Genomic DNA, 18,119 nt, shown 5'->3' on the forward strand with positions numbered 1-18,119 from the left:
TATCCAATTCTCTGATTGGCTGTAATATCCAGCCCTCTGATTAGCACTAATATCCACAGCTCTGATTAGCTCTAATGTCCAGTCCTCCCTAGACAGGGCCCTTAGGGCAGGAGCCTAAGGTTGGGGCAAGGAGTGTATCCCCTCCTGTTTCCATAGCGGCTTGATGTACAAGTACACCCCCTAGACATGACGCTGGTATGTCGCAGGGTCTTACCCCCAATCCAACCCTTAATGGGTAAAGCCAAGCAGGGAGGCATCGGGTACCATTTTTATAGTCTTTGGTATGACACGGCCAGGGATCGAACTCACAACCTCCCAATCTCAGGGCGGACACAGACATACTTACTACAGTAGGCCTACACACACACACACACACACACACACACACACACACACACACACACACACACACACACTTTCTTTATTTACCCAGCAGAGCCCAGAAGGAGTGACTAACAATTTTGCGGTCAGCCAGGTGGAGCAACAGAGATTGGAAGTGCACCACCTCCATATCCATCAGTGACTCTTCAAGAAAGAAAGAAAACGCCCACCGGGGCCGGGGTTCGTATCCCGGCTCGCCAGACCCGGATATGGCCAGGGCACACACGGGGAACGGCATATTGGGCGGCCGCTCCCGAGGGGGGTATAGGAGTAGTTCCGGACAAGGATCCGTCGCGCAACAGCGCCCCCGTCTGGTGCTGGAATAACGGTGCTGGGCTCGAGGAGCCAGTCAGCTAGTCTGCCTGGCGGCCTCCTCTGGGACTGCCGGCCGCGGGGTCGTGCGGCGGATCCCTCGCAATAGGCAGGGGATAATTGGATGCTAGGTTGGGTTCAATTGGCTACCAAATTGGGTGAAAAAAGGGATAAAATCTGAAAAACAAATTTAAAAAAAAAAGAAAAGAAAGAAAACCCCTACCTGCATAAGTGTGCTGGGGCTGGGCAGCACGTTCTCCGACTGTATCTGTCCAAAGAAGGGCTCCTGGGCCCACTCGTTCTCTTCCAGGACTGTCAACATTGCAGGGAGAGATGTGGCTTGTCTGAGAGAGAGAGAGAGAGAGAGAGAGAGAGAGAGAGAGAGAGAGAGAGAGAGAGAGAGAGAGAGAGAGAGAGAGAGAGAGAGAGAGAGAGAGAGAGAGGGAGAGGGGGGGGGCGCATTCTTGTTTATCCTTATTATCAGCAGCCATTTTGTGCATGTGAACGCTGTGAAATGCTGGTGACTGCTGCGAAACGAATGTCTCACCGATGCACATCCTCCATGTCTACCCACCCTGGTCTTAGACAGCCATTCCAGGATATGCTGGATCTCATCTGGATATACCAGAGCGACAGGTCAGAGGTCAACCCAACTGTCTGTCTCTCACCCTTTTTCCCTCCCTCCCATCTCTTTTCCTGACCTGCCTCTCACTCTCTCCCACTCACTATTCCCCTACCTACTAATTCTTCCTCTAGTCGACATGCACAGACAATTGAAACGCACTCCTGGAGCACCTTGTTTTATTGCCGGCGACTTTAATCACTGTAAGCTTGAGTCTGCGCTGCCTGGATTCACGCAGTATGTTAAGTGTAACACGCGAGGTGAACGAATCCTTGATAAATGTTATGGCAATGTTAAGGACGCCTACACTGCCAGGGCTAAACCCCCGTTAGGTAACTCCGACCACAATGTTGTCCAGCTAATTCCCACGTATAAATCTCTGCTTAAAAGTAGCAAACCTCAAGTTAAAACAGTTAATGTCTGGAATGATGATGGCATTGAAACCCTAAAAGGCTGCTTTTCCTGTACCGACTGGGACCTCTTTCACGGTCTGGACCTTGAAGAGGCTACTGACACTATTACAGATTATATAAAGTTTTGCAGAGATAACGTGTTACCCCTGAAATCTATAACTGTGTACCCTAACAACAAATCCCATATCACGAAGGAAATCAAAAAGTGCATAGTTCAGAAGAGAATTGCATTCAGGAATAAGGATCTTTTGGCCATGAGGAACATCCAAAAAGAACTGAATCACAAATTAAGGGGGGCCAAGAGGAAACAGAAAGAGACATTTGAATCCCACTGCTCTTCTATGAACACAAAAAAACTATGGGACTCCATGAAATATATGACTAACATGGCCCCAGCTAAAAGGTGCCTTAGTGTCCTAAACGAGGGTGAAAAAGCCAATGAACTTAATCATTTTTATGCCAGGTTTGAGACTGCCGACTTCTCGATGGAGCAAACAGTGGCTCTTCAGGCGCTGCCTGGGTTGGAAGCAAGTATCACCATTGAGCAGCGCGAGGTACAGAGACTGTTCTCTAACACCCGCCCTAGGAAGGCCGCTGGACCGGATGGCATCTCTGGGCTCATGCTAAAATCCTGCAGTGAGGAGCTGGCTGAGGCCTGGTGTCCTATCTTCCAGAAGTCTCTGGACTCTCACACTGTTCCGTCCATCTGGAAAGACCCTATCATTATTCCTGTTCCTAAGAAGGCTAGCTGCAAGGAAAATAATGACCTGCGACCAGTCGCTTTGACTTCTGTTGTAATGAAATGTTTTGAAAAATTCATTATATGTAAAGTGAAAAATGCAGTCAGTTGCTCTCTGGATCCTTTTCAGTTTGCTTATAGATAATACAGGTACAGATGATGCAACCTCAGCCATGGTGCACTTCATATCTAAGCACTTAGAGGACCCTACCTCCTATGTCCGACTCCTATTTGTTGATTTCAGTTCTGCTTTTAACACGATACAGCCGCACCTTTTAATTGAGAAGTTAAATGGGCTTAATGTCCACCCCCTCGTTATAAAATGGTATCACTCCTTTTTAACTAACCGCACACAGCGGGTCAGTGTTAATGGCACTCTTTCGGAACCCAGAACCATAAGCACTGGTGCTCCACAGGGTGTAGTCAGTTCCCCTGTGCTCTTCACTTTATACACAAACGAGTGCAGAAGCACCTACCCTAGCAATCGCATCATAACATTTTCGGATGACACTGCCATCCTTGCTTTAATTAAAAAGGACAGTGACCTAATTGACTATTATTCTGAAATCCAGAGGTTTGTTAAATGGTGTGATGTTAACTGCCTGGTTTTAAATGTTAAGAAGACTGAGGAGATGGTGTTCGACCCCAGAGGTGTTGGGGACCACAGGCCTGTGGTCATCCACAAACAATCCATCTCGCAGGTCGCCTCTTACAAGTATCTTGGGGTTTTCATTGACAACTCACTCACCTGGAGCACCTTTGTAGCAGATTACAACAACGACTACACTTCCTACGCCGCCTTAGAGTTCATGGTGTTGACCAAAAATGTATGCTACTCTTCTACCAGTCTGTCTTAGAGAGCCTCATCAGATACGGCATTACATCTTGGTTTGGTAACCTATCTGTACAACTAAGGTCCAAACTGGTCCGACTGATACAGACTGCATGGAAGATTATAGGGGTGAAAGACCACTCATCCCTGCAGTCTATTTTTGAACAGGCTACTCTCAGACAGGCTAATAGAATTCTCATGAATCCCTCCCATGTCCTACATGCAGAGTATGAACTGCTGCCCTCTGGGAGGAGGTTCAGAGTCCCCCGCGCTAGATTAAATAGATTTTAAAATTATTTTATTCCCGTTTCTGTTCAACTTTTAAACTGCACCAGATAAATGTGAACATATCTTGCTTATCGTTTTATTTCCACTCTTGTCTTAATCAGGGCTGCCTTCTGTTTGTGTGTTAACATTCTGTATTGTCTGTTGCTCTTTGTTGGCTGCTGTGGGGTGTAAGCCCAATACAAATTTCCCAGTGATGGGACAATAAAGTGACTCTTGACTTGACTTGACTCTCTTTCCCATCTACCCACCCTCTCTCTCTCTCTCTCTCTCTCTTACCTAGTAGCATTAAACACTGGCTGTGGTAGATGATGATGACTCTGCAGTTGGGAGGAGAGGTAGAGGGAGAAACGAGGGCGTGGCAATAGAGCCAGACCAGAAATTCCCATTGACCGCCAGTCAAACTTCTCCACTTCTATCACCCAAAAAGGGGCGTGATCATTCTGATGACAGGGAGATGACACGCAATTGCTCTGATGAATCGCAGTGCCGAGAGACGGGAGTCGTAGGCGGCGTATCAAATGACAACGCTAAACGTTTAATGAAGGACATGAACGATTGTCAACAACACACTCAAGCAGTAACTGAATAAACAACTCGGGTACCACGCACTTAACTGTCCGTGCGGAACAATACTCCCAACCCACCGTGGGTGAATTATGTCAACCCACCGCAGTATCCAATGTTAGGGGGCCCCCTAGAGGCTGGGCGCCCCCCCGCAGTGCGTCGCTTGCGGGCCCGTTCCCTACGCCACTGACTTGCACACTGCGAAGCCGTGACCCTTCCATTTAGCTATAAGTCGTTTCCTTATCGCATGTAAAATATTAGAGGTGGTAAAGTACGGTTTATTTGATTGGAGGTTAGATCTAACTTTCATAGAAAAAGACTAATAAGTTAACACTTCATTATAGTGTAATTATTATTTTTACTTTATTAAATTACACTTTCCCCCTTGATCTCCATGTCATTCGCTCTTGTCTGTCAGACCCAGTAGTTTTCCCAGTTATGCGTTTGTCCCATTCCGGACCAGGGCGCGTGTTTCTGTGTGAGGCGACTGGTGTGAGGGAAGGGTGGACTGAACCGTTTTGGGAAGTGGCGGTTGACGGGCAGAGAGATACGAGAGATCGGTAGATGAATATGGATTATTCACTCGGTCCTCCATCCTCATTGCTTCGATGAATGAAGGAGCTGAGGCCATCGTATGTGTCTTGAGGAGAGTAGACTATAATACGATCTGTGCCAATCATGCTGAATATGCCATACACACAGTTATATTAATAATGTATGTGTTGCTGTATGGAGGGCGGATCGTGCCACATTCAAATGCAATACACACATCGGAATGCAATACACGTGTAACACTAAATACAATGCAAAAATACGGCATATTTGTGCCAAAATAAAATCAATGTGTATTACATTTGAGCGCAGCGCATTACAATCGAATTAGTGTTTAAGTGAATTGTGTTATGTTAAAATCCACTTTTGTAAAAATAGGCCTATATGACAATGATTTCGTTGTTTTAATACAATGAATGATACTAATTGAAATGACAATGAATGAGTAATAGCTATAGTTTCAAATTAAGTTGTTTGTTGTAGCAGATTATCATATTTACACCATGGCACATTATCTTTTATAATCTACTGTGTTCTTATTTATGTAGCCTATTTTATAGCCTTAATAGATTTTCTGTGTCTCTCCACCCAGTGAGCAATAGACGTCTTTTCAACCTCGCGTCTACAATATAAACCAATATAAACCAGCTATATTACGGCTATATTTTCTACTTATCTTAAATGCATGAAAACCGTTATTAAACCCCTCTAAACTGTCAGAATACGTCCCAGACGTCATGTAGTATGAAATTCCATGTAGTCTAGCATAGTTATTCATGCGGAAGTGGTGGTTTAAATTGCGTCTATACGTCGCTGTCCTTTAACCCAGATAAATGCGGTCTGTGTCTAAACCTGTTTTAGTCTAGCAGCACGTTGAGTTTAAATTAATACCCTAAACGCCTGTAGATTGTCAAAATATGTACCAGACCGTCATTTAGTCTGAGATTCCATGTAGTCTAGCATAGTTATTCATGCAGAAGAGGTGGTTTAAATTGCGTCTATACATCGCTGTCCTTTAACCCAGCTAAATGCGGTCTGTGTCTAAACATATTTTCTACTTATCTTAAATGCATTAAAATTCAGGAGGCTATAACAGGTCAAAACAACTAGACCAATACAAAACTAAAGAACAACCAAAAAAACATATTTTCCCCCAAAATAAAATGTGACAACAATCAATTTCATTAATGGGAGACCCTAAAGATAAGAAAAATCATTGTTGTCATTTGTTCTACCTCGGGTAGGGGTATCTCGAAATCTGAGGGCCCTTCCTGCAGACTTGACTATGATGTGGAGAGTTCCGTTCAAGTTGAAGAGGAGTTTGAACTACACAACTGCACACAGGGACGCGGGAAGGGGGGTGCTGAGGGTGCTGCAGCACCCCCTAGCGGCAAGCAGAAAGAGCTCCTCCTGCCTGAATTTTACAAATAAAAATATTATTCAAACAATAATTTAAAACAATATAATAACTATTGTTGCTTTTGGGAATAAAAATAAATGTGTTTTTTGTAATAAATGTAAAAATGTGTTTGTTAGTTTTAATGTTAGTGATCACATGGTCATATCTTGCTAGGGACTTGACATCCGAGTCTTGACACCCCCACCCCCACCCCCGTTTGACGAGCCGTGTCGACCAGACATACGTTTTCCTGGGAGGAAAATTGGAACAGAGACATTCGAGTTTCATTTCATTTAAAAAAAAGCTGGTTTACCAGGTGGAAATGGTTGCATTATGTCACTGAAAGAGACCCTGTTCTTTGCTTCTCTTGCAGTAAAGCTATATAGAGAAGGGGTTAAGGCACCACGACAGAAAGACAAGTGCATTTACAGTAGGAGGCTTTTGTAAGTTTAGCCAACACGAGATGTCTGACATACATTCAGAATCGGTGAGATTGCATGCTTCGCTTAACAACACTCCCATTAATGCTCTACTGTCGGACGTTGTTGAGAAAGAGCAACAGACGGCCAGAAACGTATTAGAACTGATATTCAGATCCATCCGATTCTTCGGCAGCGAAGGGCTTCCGTTAAGATGCAATAACAATCGACATGGAGTGCTGTCTGTAATAATGGTCAACATCATGTTTGTGGACATTGTGGGACACTGTGAGCTGAGTGGAAATTACTGTAAATTCCAACACATTGTTGGTAAAATATTTAACGTTACGTCTTTGTAGTGTGTGGGTGCATGCGTGCGTGCTTAACTATTATTGCCCGTGCATTGGGGCCCGTCGTTATGCCACTGTGTGCGTGTGAGCGAACGAGCAATCAGCGAGAGGGAGGGAGAGAAATCGTTATAATTTTTTCCCTGGCTATTTTTTTCCCTGTAGCGTATATAGACAGCACCTCAGCACCCCCAGTCAAAATACCTTCCCGCGTGCCTGACTGCACATAAACTAACTTTTTACCTAAAGTGACTGGAATACCGCCCAGTAGTAAATCATATCCTCAAATAATATCTTAAGAAAGCCTTCTTATCTTTGTTGGTTTATTATGTTTAGTTGAGTGTCTGTTTCAAATATTTTGTCCAACAATAGCCTACTGACTTTACTGAATAAGGCTGTGCCTGTCATGACACATATTGGTCATAATAATAATAATAATAATAATAATTCATTACATTTGTATAGCGCTTTTCCGAGGCTCAAAGACGCTGAAGTGAAGTCATGAAGTCATGAAGTGTTGCCAATGTAATGAATACAATATTGTTAATTTCAATGTTTGTAATTGGTCACTTTCAATTTATAAGAGTGTCATATATATATATACCGGTAGATACATTGAAATCGTAAAATTAAATTAAATAAATGTCCCTCCTGTCATATGACGTTGAGTAAACATGACAAGTGTATGCAACACGATTGGCTGTTTCATATGGAAGTCCCACCCATTTCAGATGTTCTGTCTATTTCATTGGCTGTTCGGCGAGACGTTTAAATTAAAAAATCGACCGGTCGAGTTGAGCAGAGAGACAAGGGCAGACAGTTTGAAGAAGTGAAGTGCGCTAGGAGTTGGTTACCTGGTTACCGAAAGAGAAATAATTATATAGACTCGACAGTTGAATTTCAGGTAGGTGGTGAAAATGTGATTATCCAGCGCTGACTATCTACCTACGTGGTAGACTAACTGTTTATAGCAAGCGCTTGAGATTGAGATTGAGATTGAGATAACGTTTATTGCCACTATGCATTACACATATAGGAATTTGCTTCGTCACCCCAGCAAGTGCGTTTATACTTTTTTCACATATCAAAAAACAGGACAACACAGGGGGGCCTTCAGTGCCTTAGGCAGCCGCAACCTTCTTCCAGAGGGAAGCAGGGTGAGGAGGCCGTGGCCGGGGTGGAAGGGGTCTGCCATGATCTTCCTTGCCCTCCTCAGAGCCCTGGTGTCATGCAGGGAGTTGAGGGAGGGCAAGGGACAGCCGATCACCCTCTCTGCTGAACGTAGCACCCGCTGCAACTTGGCCTTGTCCTTGGTCGTTGCAGCAGGGAACCAGGTGATGATGGAGTGGGTGAGGATGGACTCTATGATGGCCGTGTAGAACTGGACCATCATGGACCTCGGCAGCCTGAGTTTCCTCAGCTGCCGGAGGAAGAACATCCTCTTCTGGGCCTTCTTTGTGAGGGCCTCGGTGTTCTGCTCCCACTTTAGGTCCCGGGAGATGGTCATGCCTAGAAAGCGGCATGACTCCACGGAGGCCACCGGGGTACCTCCCAGCGTGATGGGAGGGGGCAGCGCTCGTTTGTTAGATACGTTTTTGTGCAACTGACTTGTGTTTATGTTCTCCGCACACGCTAGACAAGGCAGAACGGGCCGACGGCAGAACGGGAGTGCTGGCTACAGAAAGAATAACCCAACCTAAATGTTGTCTCCCTAACTGTTAATAAATACTATTATGTTGTATGTAATGTTCCTATTTCATTGTTAATATTTAATATTTAATATTCTTATTTCCTTATTTATATTTCGTATTTACTATTTCCCTAAATAAATACATGTTCCTATTCATATTTCCTTGTCATAATTTACTTATTACTCATGAAAATTGTATTTGTCTACTTATACTAAGTGTTTAAACGTCTAGGCTATAACAAAGCTAAATTGATGTGAAATTGGAAATTGAAACGTCTGTTTAAACTGCATTTCAACAGCTATATATGTGTGGTGGCCTGGGAAAACCCTTCACATGGTGGCATTTTGACATTTTCATTTTTTTATATTTCCATAAATTAGAAGTTCTAATTTAGAAAAAAGCCCTTTATTTTAAAAAGTTATGAGCATTTTAATGTAGCATGTCAAAAAAAGTGAAAGGGGAGAAATCCTCCCCTTTCTCCTCCGGGTCGGGGGAGGAGCCTATGCAGATCGGCCGGTCTCGTTAGTCTGCTTGTGATGCGGTGGTAGTCTGCTTGCCTCGTCGGTATGCGAGGGGCAGATCCATTTGTGTGTCTTCTAGTTAAGATGTTATTACTTTATGCTTATTGTGAGCATCAGTAAACTGGCAATAACACAGGTGGAAGTATCGTCTCTCCTTTCGCTCATGTGTGCGTGCGTTGCTTAACTGAGAATGAGACACGTTCAACGTGATGTTGTTTCGCTAGCAAACTACCCGCCACAAAAACATAAAAATAAGTACTTTCTCTTTTGTTTTCTTAAAATGTTTATTCACCATAATGTAGTATGGAGTTCAAAGTACTAGAATACCCTATAATATCAAAATCGCGATTTCCATCTATATTTGCTCTTTGCCACGAACAAACGCCAGCGACATCCGACGGGTTTTCCCAGGCCACCACACATATAGTCTGACGTTGAAATGCCTATAGAAACAGTTGTTTCAATTTCACCTCCATTATGCTTTGTTTTAGCCTAGAGGTTTAAACACCGGTGTTTCAATGTCTAGGTTATAATTAAGCTAAATTTAGGCTAAATTGGAAATTGAAACAACGTCTATGTTTAGACGTTGAAATGTTGTTGAAACATAGAAAGGGAAACAACGTCTATGTTTCAACGGCATTTCAACGTCTAAACATAGACGTTTTTTAAATATCCAAAATGGCCGATATTGAACCTCGATTTGGCCTAGACGTCTACGGGCCATTTAGACGTTGTTTAGACGTCTAATCAACGTAAAATTGCTCACTGGGCAGTCTTGACGTTTTGCGCAAGTTCGGTCATCTATTCTCCGGCAGATAATAATAATACAACGTGGGTAAGAACCAGTGGTGTAGTCTAGTTTTTTCTAGTGGGTATACTGTGATTTTGCCCTCCCAGTCAGAGCGACACCTGTCCCGTAGGGACACCCCATAAGCACATTCACTTATGCATACAGTATGCATCTACACCAGTGTTTGCTGCCTTGGGGGGGGGGGGGTGGCATGGACAGTACTTGTACATCAAGCTGCCTCACGCTACAGGAACAGGAGATAGGCTCCTGCCCCCTAAGGGCCGTTAGGCTCGAGAACCATCGGTTCTCAAGGCTACTTATGTGGTCTTGACTACCTGTCCACTTTCTCACCTGGTTCTTGCGCTCTCTCTCTCTGGTGTGCCGACACCATCCTGCTCTCTCATTCTCTCCCTCTCTATCCTCCTCTCTCCCTCTTTTGCTGTCAACCAAAAGGCAAATATAACAACCAGAGTATTTATAATTTAATAAGAGGTACACATTGAATTCATATCAAATCATAACATCATTCTAATTGAATATTGGGTTGCTGTGGGAAATGCAGTCAGATACTGTCTTTACTTACTCTCTCACTGTGGTATTCTGTAGTAAGAAAGTAGTTAGGAAAGAATCAGACCGGGAGACACGCAGCTGCTGTTCACTTCGCACGTTTATTCCACCTCCTCCTTCACATCCGTCAGTGCATACATCACTTCCGTAACTGCATACATCACTAGCATACTAGCGCCCACTGGCGGTATAAACAGGACAAAACATTTCCCCCTTTCTTAAAGGAATTACAGTACTCAAAGAATGCAATATTCTGTAGACTGGTGTCCGTACAATTGAAATAAAATGAAAACTAAGGAAATGAAAATGAATGAATCAGCAGAATGAATAACAACAATAAACAGTTTATGACAGTGAAACATGAAATGAACATTCACTTTTGTCATGGCATTGTAGGACCTTTTTGTACTAAGTTAGAACCGTGTTCTATCCTACCCTTTTAGTACGTTCTCTACGGCACAAAGTCTACCAGCCACCTAGGTGGGTTTCTGACTCTAAGGTTCCTTCTTGGACCTGGTTCATTAAACACATTCTCTGTCTCGGGCACCATGAACTCCTCTAGCTCAATCTCCTTTTCACCACTGGTGCCAGACAGAGCATCCTTGGGGAAGCGTGTAAGCTTGGATGCATTCCATTTTCGACCATCACTGAGCAGGTATGTATTCTGTCCTGCTTTACTAACTACTGTCAGCGGTTCTGTGAATCTTGATGATCCCTTTTTTACATGCTCCGGTCTGCGGACACGTACGGTGTCATTCACTTGGAACATGGGCACTTTCGCTCCCCTCATTCTGTCTGTGTACTCCTTACTCTCCTGTTGCTTGCGTCTCACTGTCTCCTGCACTTTCTCATGTGACTTAATTTGTTGTGAGACAGGGAGGACATTTAGTTTTGTACGCATCTTTCTGTTCCTCAGCAACTCAAAGGGAGTAGCTCCTGTAGTAGCATGCGGCGTAGCGCGATAGTTCAGTAAGAACTCTGTTACTGCATGTTTCCATGGCTTGTGCATTCTCTCAGCCGTCTGAATACACTCTTTGAGAACTCGATTAAATCTCTCAATAGCCCCGTTGGCTCTTGGATAATAAACACTGGAACGCAGGTGCTTTATCTCTCTCTCTCCCAGAAAGCTTGCAAAAGCATGGGAGGTAAACTGACATCCGTTGTCAGAGACCAGGAAGGAAGGGTTACCTTCACGACTAAACACTGTAGTCAAGAAGCTAATCACCGCCTCTGTAGTTACAGTAGAGACAAACGCCACCTCTGGCCACTTACTGTAATAGTCTGTGAGTGTAATAGCATAACGGCAGTCCCATGTCGCACAGTCAAAGGGACCAACAATGTCAATGGCCACCTTCTCCCATGGTCCACCTGGCAGTTCCACTGGGGTAAGTGGTGCAGGCGCAGTTTTGGCTGTTTTGTCATTGTATTGACAGGGTACGCATGAGCCTACTAATGTCTGGACACATCTGTCCATTTGCGGCCACCAATATAGCTCTCGTAGTCTCTGTTTAGTACGCACTATTCCCTGATGCGCTTCATGAGCTAAATTTACAACTTTAGACCGTAGTGTAGTAGGAACCACCACACGGTCGGGGCCTCTCATGACAAGTAGTTCATCCACAGCCAGTTCATCTCTCACTCTAAAATATGGAGCAAGTTCCTTTGTCACATTCTTACTGCATTTTGGCCAACCTTTCTGTATCTGCTGTCTCAGTTGAGTCAGTTCAGGACAGGCCTCACAGGCAGCAGTGAACTCGGTCACAGATATGGCATGTGAGGAACCTGTGAACACAGTAGCCACCATGTCTGGCTCCTCCTCCACCTCTCCTGTCGAAGGCAGAGGGAGTCTGGACAAACAGTCAGCAGTCACATTACGTTTCCCTGGATGGTAAGTGACATCATAAGTAAAGCATAGTAGACGTGCAGACCATCTCGCTATTCTCAGACCTGCGCGACCCGTACCCCTGGAAGTGAGTAGGGTTGTCAACGCTTGGTGGTCTGTGCGTAGGACAAAACGATGTCCCCACAGGTAGGTTCTCCACCTTTCCACCGCCCAAACGCATGCCAGCGCCTCACGCTCGACGGTAGAGTACTTTCTCTCTGCAGGAGAAAGTGTCCTGGATGCAAAAGCTATGGTTCTCTCTGTATTGTCTGGGTGAATCTGGCTCATTAAGGGCTCTGCACACAGCGTGCGATTTCTGTTGCGCGTCAACGTTCCATTTTGAAGTTTGAATGGAAGTCTATGAGAACATCGCATTTACCCACACACGGCCCCGATTTTAATCGCACGGCGAACATTCGATTCCATTCATTTTGACAGTGCGACAAAACTCGCACGCCGTGTGCTTTGTCCCATTCAAAATGAATGGAATCGAATGTTCGCCGTGCGATTAAAATCGGGGCCGTGTGTGGGTAAATGCGATGTTCTCATAGACTTCCATTCAAACTTCAAAATGGAACGTTGACGCGCAACAGAAATCGCACGCTGTGTGCAGAGCCCTTTACAGCCCCCAATCCATAGTTAGAAGCATCGGTAGTGACATAAGTAGGTAACTCAGGATCATATAATGCTAAGGTAGGACTCTCAGTAATCAGTCTCTTAACCTCAGTAAAACTGGACTCTGCATCCGCTGTCCATTCAAACTTAGTGTCAGTAGATTCCCTGAGTGTAGCACGTAGCGGTTCCACCACAGTAGAGAAGTCAGGTATGAATTTACTATACCACGATGCAAGTCCTAGGAAGGACCGCAGGGAGGATGTGTCGTGCGGGGCAGGCGCGTTCGCCACAGCACTGACCCCGTCTTGGTCAGGATGAAGACCATCTTTGGACACAGTGTGGCCCAGGAAGCGCAGAGCTTTCTGGTTGAACTTACACTTGTGCATGTTCAGTTTAAGTCCCACTTCATTTAGAGCATGTAGCACTCTCCGTAGGCTGACATCGTGATCCTGCTGTGTGATGCCGTAGCAAATCACATCATCCAGGTAGGCCTGTACGCCTGGCAGGCCTGTCAGTACAGTCGACATCATTTTCTGAAAAGCTGAAGGAGCAGAAGCGAGGCCAAATGGCACTCGGCAGAAACGAAAGAGACCCTCATGCGTGATAAACGCAGTTAAATCACGGCTATCTGGATGCAATGGCAACTGGTGATAAGCAGAGGCTAAGTCTATAGTAGAAAAGACTGTGGCTCCACGGAGCTCAGCGAACAGTTCATCCATGTGCGGTAAGGGATGACAGTCACTGATGATTGCCTTATTAGGTTCTCTGAGGTCAACACACAGGCGAGGCTTTCCTCCCCCCTTTCTCTGGGTCACAACTATAGGGGAAACCCATGGAGATGCGTCTATACGTTCTATAACGCCTTTTTCCTGTAGATCTGCGAGCTCATCGGTCACAGCCTGCCTCACTGAGAACGGAAGCCTCCTCAGTTTCTGCTGTACTGGCACAGCATCTGGTTTAACCTGTATTTTGTGCATAAAACCTTTTGCACACCCTAACTCCTGTACTAGAACCTCTGGTTCGGTCTGTGGAGTGGTACTCGGTACAGTAGGTGCTCGGAGCACAGTAGGAGAGCTAGCAGAGCTAACAGTAATAATTTTGTTACCCTCAATGCACATCTGCAATGCTACAATTAAATCTAGTCCCAGCAATGCATTTCCTGATTCAACCACTATCAATGAACCTGTAACTGAATGTCCATTATGAACAACTGTAGCATGCATGCAACCTTTAACAGGAATTTTCTCTCTGGAGTAAGTAAGCAGATTCACTGTAGGCTCAGCAAGGACACATGTATGGAAAAGTGTCTGGTAAGTACTCTCTGGAATAATAGAAACAGATGAGCCTGTATCCACTATCAGCTCAACATCATGGGAATGATAATTTGCATCAACTCGTACAGTACACATAATTTTATCATTCACGACGGCCCCCTGCATGTAAAGCACAGTAACGTCATTCACCACTACCTCACGCACCTCTTTTTGAGCCGATCTACACACCTTGGAAAAATGTCCAACTTTTCCGCATGTATTGCAAGTCACCTTAACCGCCGGGCATGTAGGCTTGTTAGCTAAGTGTCCTGTGGATCCGCATCGGAAGCAGGCGCGCTGATTCCCAGTTGTAGCTGGCTGGCTGTAGACCGTGGCAGGTGCAGTCGTCGTCGGAGCTTTCTTCTTGCCCTTGTCGAACCTCCTCCTCGTCGGCTGTTTCTCGATGGCTCTCACCGAAGCTGTAGCTCCAGAGAGAACGTTGGAGTTCCGTAGTCCAGCCTCGATTTGTAAGGCCATTGAAGTAGCTTTGTCCAGAGACAAGTCCGATTCAAGCAAAAGTCTGTCTCGTATGCGTGTATTAGCAACACGCTCAATCAGTTGATCACGAATCATTTGTTCCTCCATGGCACCAAATTCACAAGCTGCCGCTAGCTCGCGTAATGAAGCAAGGAACTGATTAACCGTCTCGTCAGGACCCTGAGCTCTCTGTCGAAATGTGTGACGTTCAGCAATCACATTCACCTTAGGAACAAAGTACTTTTTCAGTCCATCCACGGCAGAAGTGTAGGTAACACCCGTATCCTTTAGAGTGTAGAACAGTCTTTGTCCTTCGGTCCCAAGTGCATGGAGAAGAACCGCGCGCTTTCTTTCCTCCGGCCATTTTTCTCCGGTAGCATCAATTACTAGCATGTAATTTTCAAACATTCTCAACCAAGTAGGAAAAGAAATAGCAGGTTCGCCTGGCACAGGCATGAACGGTGTAGGTAAGGGTACGGAAATAGCCATCCTCGTCGTCAAAAATGTGGTATTCTGTAGTAAGAAAGTAGTTAGGAAAGAATCAGACCGGGAGACACGCAGCTGCTGTTCACTTCGCACGTTTATTCCACCTCCTCCTTCACATCCGTCAGTGCATACATCACTTCCGTAACTGCATACATCACTAGCATACTAGCGCCCACTGGCGGTATAAACAGGACACAACACTCACCTGTAAGAAAATCGTATGTCCAACTACAAAAAACAGACATTTCCAATGAGTGAGGGTTTGTTCCAATGCTTCAATCCACTGTCCATGTACTGTAAATATACCATTATGGTATTACCATAAAGCCCAATTCTAGCAGAATAAGAAAGATTGTATATCTACTTTAAGTAAAATAATAAAGTGCCTCCAGTTAGCTCTTTAGCTGGCATGTGTGCAGCAGACTAGCTCATCTCATCACCTCTGAGCACGCTAGCTAGCTTGCTAGTTCTTTGACACTATTATTCACACCATGAAACTATAATCAGACACTTTCTAATCACAATAATAACGACTAATTTGAACCAACTTTCTCTGTCAGAACACAGTCATTTCTTCTGCAGAGCTTTCACCCAGCAAAAACTCTCTCGCGTCGCATGCGCACACAAAACCAAAACCAAACCATTCTCCAGTGCGGCACGAAGCTGTGTGTGGAGGTCTGGCCCGCCCGCGAATTTGCGAAACCTAGGATGGTAAGGGGAGGCAGGGCGGGACTCGCCAGCCAATGAGGGGGCAATGAGGGAGTGCTTCGCCAACCAATCAGGTAGCGGTATTGCCCTGCCTCCCCCTACCATCCTAGGTTTCGCAAATTCGCGGCCCGCCCACCCCAAGGCTCTGTAGGGGAAATACTGAGACTAGCATTCTGAACGACTGGTTATGCGATAACAAACATGTCAGAAAGTTCGAAGTAAGTGCTTCGTAACACAGACGGGGTGAATTTTATGAATGAAAGTGAAAGTTCTGTCACAAAACACCGTTACGTATCCTCGCACATTTTTTAGTGGGTATACGCAAATCCTTGGTCTTTCCTAGTGGGTATACGGCGTAGTCCTGCGTATCACGTAGACTACACCACTGGTAAGAACGTCTCGATAACTTGTCGAAGTGGGTCAATCGACACGACACTTCATGCAATGGGTTCGTTTTAACAGATCGTGAGCTTAGAATGATAAGGTTCTATCTCCGTTTAGGGTAGTTCAGAGATATTGAGCGTCAAAGTTTTTACATTCCATTATGTTTTGTGAGATGGAACCTTTGTATTTTATGAATTACTAACTCAAAAATGTCAACATTTTAAAAAATAACACCACACAGGCATTAATACACACTATGGATCAGATTATGTAAAAAAATGGAGATCGACCCTTACAATTCGTCACGAGATCATTGGAGATCATCGAAAAGGTCCACCGGTTCTCGTCTGAAGTGTTTCATGGTGAGGAAGCTACACTGACGGTGTTTCAGGTTGCTAAATATAGAAGAGCGGACTCTGTACAAACCATTAACATTACATATCAAACCATTAACATACGTATCTAAAATTATAGAAGACGCACCCAAACCCTTGATTAACCCTAAAGGATTCATAAATTGGTATAAAACAATGTTGTTACATGGTAATTTGAATGGCACGGATTTAAGATACATTCTGATCACTTTAATGCCAGATGTCGGAATTGATACTTTAATAAATGCTTGCGAAACTTTACATGAACAAAATGATGGACCATGTAAAGGAAAAACAATAAAAGAACGATTCCCATGGCTTGATAAGGAACACAGGGATACTCACATTGAACAATTAACCAAATTACTAAACGACTATGCCAGCCAAAACCGTGATATCTCACAAATTCTTAACTGTAAACGTAAGCCTAATGAAACAATGTCTGACTTTGTAATCAGATTCCAAAAGACGTGGAAAGAACAGGCAAATTTGGAATTAGAGGGTAAAGAAAACGTGTTTTTCACAAATATGATTCTAAATGGTATCGGAGACGATGCGAAAAAGTTCAAATTATCGACACCAGACATTTTCTCATTGACCCCAGCATTGATAGAGAAACGGATAAGGGAACTGGACGCTTTGGGATTGTTTAATAAGCAACCCCAATCACAAGCTTTGGAGTTGGCACAATGCACAGAATTAGACGGATGGAATGAATACTAAGCATTATGGGTAATGAAGTCTTACGTGAAGCATGTCGAGTGATAATAGTTATAGCGAACCCATTGAGTTAAGTAATAATAATCCTTGTATTGATTAACATGTTTTAAACAAATGATAAAGAGTGAAATGAATAACCATTGCATTTCTCAGGACAAGCGACCTAACTTATTACTTACAGCAAAAAGTGGTAAGAGAACATTTAGGCTACAGAGACAACACTTTGAACCTACACTATTAACCCTTGTGTGGTGTTCACTTTTTGGACCCTTTCGTACTCTTCGGGTCAAGTTGACCCGGGACATCATTGGGGTTTTGAAAGCACTTTTCCTGACACGGTGCTCCTAGTCCCAATGGTGACCCGTACAAGGGAGTATGCTCAGGGTGCAAGATAGCCCCAAAATAGCCCATAATATTAAAGAGCGCCTCCTGTGGGCACAAACAGGTACTGTACCCATTAATGCACAATAGGTACTGTGTTCACATTCAAAAGTGTATATTTTGTTCTGGTGGACCTAGGGGGCTGCCCTTTGGAGGGGCTGGAGCAGAGGGTGCCTAATTATAACCCTCAAAGTGTCAGACCCCTGGGAATAGGTGGGGCCGAACGGCAGCATGATGAGTAGAGGCGTTTTTACGCACATGATGCTCCTAACTTCCACTAAACAAAATCCACTATAATAAAGACTTGGTTGTCATAAATCATACTTATCTAGGAAAAATGTA

The sequence above is a fragment of the Nansenia antarctica genome (genome assembly GCF_963989245.1).
Source record: "Nansenia antarctica genome assembly, chromosome: 10".
In the NCBI taxonomy this organism is placed as follows: domain Eukaryota; kingdom Metazoa; phylum Chordata; class Actinopteri; order Argentiniformes; family Microstomatidae; genus Nansenia; species Nansenia antarctica.